Below are 7,030 nucleotides of genomic sequence, written 5' to 3' on the forward strand. Positions count from 1 at the left end.
TAACGACAAAATATATGAATGCTCAATTATGATATATTGTAATGTCGAAGCTTACAATTTAAGTAATCTCATTTTAACTTATTAGTATATAAAGGGTTACCGAATTTTCAATTATATAAAACCAATAAAATTCGGAATTCTAGAAATATATATATATATATATATATATATATATATATATATATATATATATATATATATATATATATATATATATAAACTCTGTTCCGTCTGCCTGCTTCCCACCTGACTACAACTTGCATGTGTTCAAGTCCAACGTTAACAAATTCCTAATGAACCGCCCCTTAAGTAAACACTTCATCAAATCTCCACACTAACGTAAAGTACTTGCAATAACCCTTATTTCTTGTTGACGAGGTGGCAACTGTAGGTAAACTATAAACTAATTGATTTGTGTTCCGAGTAGCTGGTCTGCCAAACCTAAATGATATTCCAGGCTATAATCATGATTTTTTCCAACTTAAGGTAAATAGTTATCTGCTAGTTATGTGCAGCTTTTGCATTAATCATCTTTAGTTTTTTAATACTTCTTATATCAAGTGGCTTCATACCTTGTCTGTAGCGCCTTTTATATAAAAAGATAAATGACTCCTTAATTAATCAATTTGAATCAGATTGTAAAAAGTTTTATCATTAAGAATGCGTATCTTACATGTAAGTTTAAAATAACAGTTTGAATATATATAAGTCGGACTGTCATACTTGTAACATGTCCAATTACATTTCCAAACAAATTCTGTGGATTATGAGATACGTTAATCGTTGAATATACATAACATGAAAAAAATCAAATTCAAAAAGAAAATCTTGGGAAAAATAAGAAATTAAGATGTAACACCCAATGAAATACGCTTTAATGTTTATATATGGATAATTGGTTAAATAAATATGAATGTGTTAGTTGCATTGCTAAAAAATGTTTCGTTATATCTTCGAACGGGAGTTCAGTGGATCATGGGATAAGGTTGTTAGATTAAATATGTATTATCTGTTTATAGTGATTTAAATCTTTCGTCTTTATAATATTTGAATACAAAACATTGAACACGTTAAGTTAAACAACTGTGATTAAAAATATTTTACTATCATATGAATTAGAGGTGAACAGATATTTGAAAATAAACAATCAAGACGTTTACTTACACATTTATATCACAAACAAGGCATATTACTAGCTGGATATAAAGGATTAATATCCGGGACAATTACAAAGAAACGAGTTGATCAATATCTTTACATATTACATTTAAACTACAGTGTAGAAGACTCAGGGAGACGACCATAAGAGTAAAAGGAGGGAATTCAAAACAGTTAAATACTTTCTGATATATAGAAATATCAACAAGGAAGGGGTAGGATTTTTTCTGCTTATCAGATAAACTAGAAGTATGTATGTCCAGGTTATACAGTTACTATACATTCATCCAGGCACATTCCATTAAATTAATTGAAAACAGTGTATAGGGAGTGAACATTGTGAGAGTGGGACAAAGAGTGGAGGTTGGGTGTGGGGATGGATTAATTAGATTTGAGACTCTTCTGAACCTTATCTAAGACGGAGTATGTCATGGTAGTTGCACCAGCTCATTTGTCGCAATCTTACTCAATGCATATTCTAATGTAAGCTTTGAAGATATATAGGATACTCTCAGTTAAAATTATTTTTAGTAGGGTTTAGATAACTCACTTTTTATGAAGGCTTTGTAATGATCTCTAATTATTTCCTAATGTACTTGATAATTATTAAACTAAAAAATGGTTGGGTCGATATTTAAAGAAACTTGAAACATTTACACCCTTCTAAGTTAAAAGTATGTAGTTTATTAATTTTTGTAGAAGTTTAACAATTATATTTTCTCAAATCATAGGATTGAAAAGAATTTAAAAATTCGTAAATATATAAGAAAAAACTAAAAAGTAATATTAATAAAAAATTAAAATGTATAGAGTCAAAATGTTGGATACTAAACAAACACATATAAAGACAATGGTTCGATAGTAGCGCATTTTTATTTAAATCATAAAAACTCCATATATATTTTCAACTAGATTAAGCAACGCCTATATTTACTGGTTCTGTGTAAAGTTAGAAAATAATTAGTTTATCGTGACGTTTATGAATTTCTGGATGTAATTAATCTCGGAGTTGTGACTTAAATCCAACAAAATTAACAACAATAACGAATACAAATACAAAAAGTAAAATATTGAATTTCATTTTTTTGTAGATGTTCCAGATTGAACCCTGTGATTGAATTAAAGCGATACCTGTGAGAAAAGTACTACTACTGGCCATTTCTATTTACAAATTTTCTGAAATATTTGTGCAAATTTAACATATTTTCAAGATAATAAAGTTAGTAATGCATATGAGAACTCACACTAAGGAAAAAGCCACATTCATGTGACGTTTGTGGATATTCTTTTTCTGTGAAAACCAAGTTAGTGACACATATGCGAACTCACACTGGGGAAAAGACACATTCATGTGAAGTTTGTGGATACACTTTTGCTGGAAAAAAAATTTAGTGAGACATATGAGAACTCACACTGAGGAAAAGCCACATTCATGTGAAGTTTGTGGATACTCTTTTACGGCTAAATCAAATTTATTGAGACATATGAGAACTCACACTGGAGCAAAACCACATTCCTGTGAAGTTTGTGGATACTCTTTTACTGAAAAATCAAATTTAGTGAGACATATGAGAACTCACACTGGAGAAAAGCAACATTCATGTGAAGTTTGTGGATACTCTGTCTATCAAAAATCTTATTTAGTAAGACATATGAGAACACACACTGGGGAAAAGCCACATTCTTGTGAGGATTGTGGATATTCTTGTTCTGATAAATCATCCTTAGTTATACATATGAGAACTCACACTGGGGAAAAGCCATATTCCTGTGAAGTTTGTGGATATTCTTGTTCTGATAAATCAACGTTAGTGACCCATATGAGAACTCACACTGGAGAAAAGCAACATTCATGTGAAGTTTGTGGATACTCTGTCTATCAAAAATCTTATTTAGTAAGACATATGAGAACACACACTGGGGAAAAGCCACATTCTTGTGAGGATTGTGGATATTCTTGTTCTGATAAATCATCCTTAGTTATACATATGAGAACTCACACTGGGGAAAAGCCATATTCCTGTGAAGTTTGTGGATATTCTTGTTCTGATAAATCAACGTTAGTGACCCATATGAGAACTCACACTGGAGAAAGGCCACATACATGTGAAGTTTGTTGATATTCTTTTTCTGTGAAACGCCAGTTAGTGAGACATATGAGAAGTCACACTGGGGAAAAGCCACATTCTTTTAAGGATTGTGGATATTCTTGTTCTGATAAATCACAGTTAGTGATACATACGAGAACTCACACTGGGGAAAAGCCACATACATGTGAAGTTTGTGGATACACTTTTACTGAAAAACAAAATTTAGTGAGACATATGAGAACTCACACTGGGGAAAAGCCACATTCATGTGAAGTCTGTGGATATTCTTGTGCTCTGAAATCAACATTAGTGATACATATGAGAACTCACACTGGGGAAAAGCCACATTCATGTGTAGTTTGTGGATATTCTTTTTCTGTGAAACACAAGTTAGTGATACATATGAGAACTCACACTGGGGAAAGGCCACATTCATGTGAAGTTTGTGGATACTCTTTTACGGCTAAATCAAATTTATTGAGACATATGAGAACTCACACTGGAGAAAAACCACATTCATGTGAAGTTTGTGGATACTCTTTTACTGAAAAATCAAAGTTAGTGAGACATATGAGAACTCACACTGGGGGAGAGCCACATTCATGTGAACTTTGTTGATATTCTTGTTCTAAAAGATCAGATTTATTGAGACATATGAGAACTCACACTGGGGAAACATAGCAAGCATACCCGGTGAACCAAGTGAAATACAAACGATTGCACTGAAAGGGACGGTTAGAATCCTAAAAAAGATCTCTTGGTTGGACTCACTAAAATAGGGGTAAATGTCAGACATCTGGTTGGATGTCCCATCCCCTAGAAGAAAAAGTTTAAGAAAAATGAAAAAGTAAAAAAAGGGAAAAGCCATATGTTTAGTTTGTGGATATTCTGATAAATTAACGTTAGTGACCCATATGAAAACTCACACTGTGTTATAGGAGCGACTGAATTAACAAAAAAGAATCGTCATAAATACTTAGAAGCCATCACTGGAAGACCAAGCTGTAATGAAATACAGATAGCAGCCATTAAGGGAACAGTATCTGTTCTTAAAAGAGCCCTCGAATATAAATTTTAATCAAAACACAATCAAGTGTTAGCTCTAGGAGGGAGCTCGTTGGTCTCTTAAAACTTACTGAAGTAAAATAAAAAAAAAGAAAAACCACATAATTTTTAAGTTTGTGGGTACTTTTTCTGTGAAATCAAAGTTAGTAATACATATGGGAACTCACACTGATTTGATGAAGAACGATTAATTATAGCTACACATGACCAAGGCTTACTCACAAATGGAGATAAGAAAATGGCTGATCTACAATAAAACGACCAATGCACATTCTGTCACTCAGCTGATGTCTGGATGCAAGGTCCTTATAGCCGATGGTCATTACACTGCTCGCCACAACAAAGTATGTAGATACTTACATTTGAAGATCTTTGAAGAGATGCAACTAGATAGGTCGTCGAACATCTGGGAACATGAACCACCACCGATGACATCAAATGGAAAAGTGACAGTGTTCTACGACAAAGACATACGGGCAAGCAGATACATGAAAGACAAGGCCATCAAGCCAGATATAGTAACATGGAAAAAGACCGAAAGGACTGCACTTATCGACGTCACGGTTCCAAATGACTTTGGCCTTAGTAGAGCAGAACGGGAAAAGATAAAATGATCTAAAAGCAACATGGTTTCTGAAAGAAATAAACATTATACCAGTTGTATCAGGAGCAACTGGCCTAATAGAAAAGAACTTTAAAAAATACTTAGAAGCATTACACTGCTCGCCACAACATAGAAGACGAGGCCATCAACATGGAACAAGACCGAAAGGACTGCACTCATTATCGACGTCACAGTTCCAAATGACTTTGCCTTAATAGAGCAGAACGGGAAAAGATAAAATATCAGGACCTAAAAAATGATATAAAAGCAACATGGTCTCTGTAAGAAATAAACATTATACCAGTTGTGACAGGAGCAACTGGTTTAATAGAAAAGAACTTTCAAAAATACTTAGAAGCAATCCCTGGAAAACGAAGCTGTAAAGAAATACAGATAGCAGCCATAAAGGGAACAGCGCCTTTTCTTAAAAGATCCCTAGGATATAAATTTAAACTGTAATAGAATCGAGTTGTAGCCATAGGAAGAAGCCCCTTGATATCTTCAAACTAACAAAAGTAAAAAAAAAAGGAAAAGCCACATTCATGTGAATTTTGTGAATACTCTTTTACTGAAAAATCAAAGTTAGTGAGACATGAGAACTCACAGTATTGAAAAATAACAACCATGGCAACTACAAAGATATGATTTTACTGGGAAATCAAATTCATTGACTCATATGCGAACTCACACCAGAGAAAAGCAATATTTGGAAACATGAACCACTGCTGATAACATGAAATGGAAAAGTTTCCATGTTCTATTACAAAGACATACCAGCGGCAGATAGATAACAGTAAAGGCCATCATGGCAGATATTTTTTATATGGAACACGTCCGAAAGAACCGCAACGATTATTGATGTCACAGCTATGAATTATTTTGCCCTTAATAGAGTTGAACAAGAAAAGTTTACTAAATATTGGAGCATCTGGATTTATAAAAAAAATCTTTATAAATACTTAGGAACAATCGCTAAAGACCAAGCTGTAACACAATACAAATTGCAGCCATCAAGGGAACAGCGTCTATTCTTAAAAAAGCCCTTGGATATATTTTTACATCGTAACAGAATTAAGCTTCAGGGGGGAGCCCTTGACCTCTCAGAACTAAAAGTAAAATAAAAAGGGGAAATCAATATTTTTCACAATATGTAAATATTCTTATTCTCATGAATCAAATTTACTGATGTATATGAAAAAGGCACACAATTCGAAAATGCCATATTTTTGCCAAATATTTTCTTAAGAATTTTGATTTATTTATATAAGAACTTCAAGTACAACAATATTACTTAAAATAAAACGGAAACGACTCATGATTGATGAAACTATTCTTAATAAATGCTTCTATAATACAGCTCAAGTTGAGAATATAATACAATATAAGGAAGTAATGAATTGTTTAAAAAATAAGCTTGCGTGAAAGTAATATAATTTTTGTGGTAGAGGAAACTGTGTTAATGGAACTATTATTGTTGCTCTCTTTTCTTAACTGTTTTATTATTAATTGGTTACATGTCTACCTAAATAGTATTGACACAAACAATATTATAAATCAGACATAATTTTTGCAACTGAACTGTACCAAAACTTTTGTAGATAAACTATATTATATGTAGTGTGTATTTGCTTTACAGTTAATAAATATTAGTGATAAACATAATAACGTATAGGCTGGAAATCTCTTATGAAATTTAGGATCTTTTATTATATTATTGTTTTATCGGTTGGTGACTTATTAAACATAAGTGTTCAGCAATGGACTTGTTTTGTACATTTTTCCTTATATTTTCCTGGACCTTAAATAAAATTAGACAAAGTGAACATAAAATTCTCGTATTGAATTTAAAGTTTCCTTTTAACAGCCGAATCCTGTTAAATGTTCATGCAAAGAACGAGGTTTTTCTTCTGCAGCTTGCAACGCTCTCGGCACATACAAAAAAAACGGGAATCCTTTTTCTCTTCCAATTCCGACGTTAGTAGAAAATCCAGCTTACTTTCTTCCCACTGACACCCAAATTAACCGTACGTTTGAACAACCTCGAGTGAACAATTTTCCTAGCTTTTATATCCTATCTAGACAAAAAAAGGAAGAGACAGGAAAAAATAGTTTC

This window comes from Euprymna scolopes, chromosome 46, assembly GCF_053919585.1.
Source record: "Euprymna scolopes isolate OS-2025 chromosome 46, ASM5391958v1, whole genome shotgun sequence".
NCBI lineage: Eukaryota > Metazoa > Mollusca > Cephalopoda > Sepiida > Sepiolidae > Euprymna > Euprymna scolopes.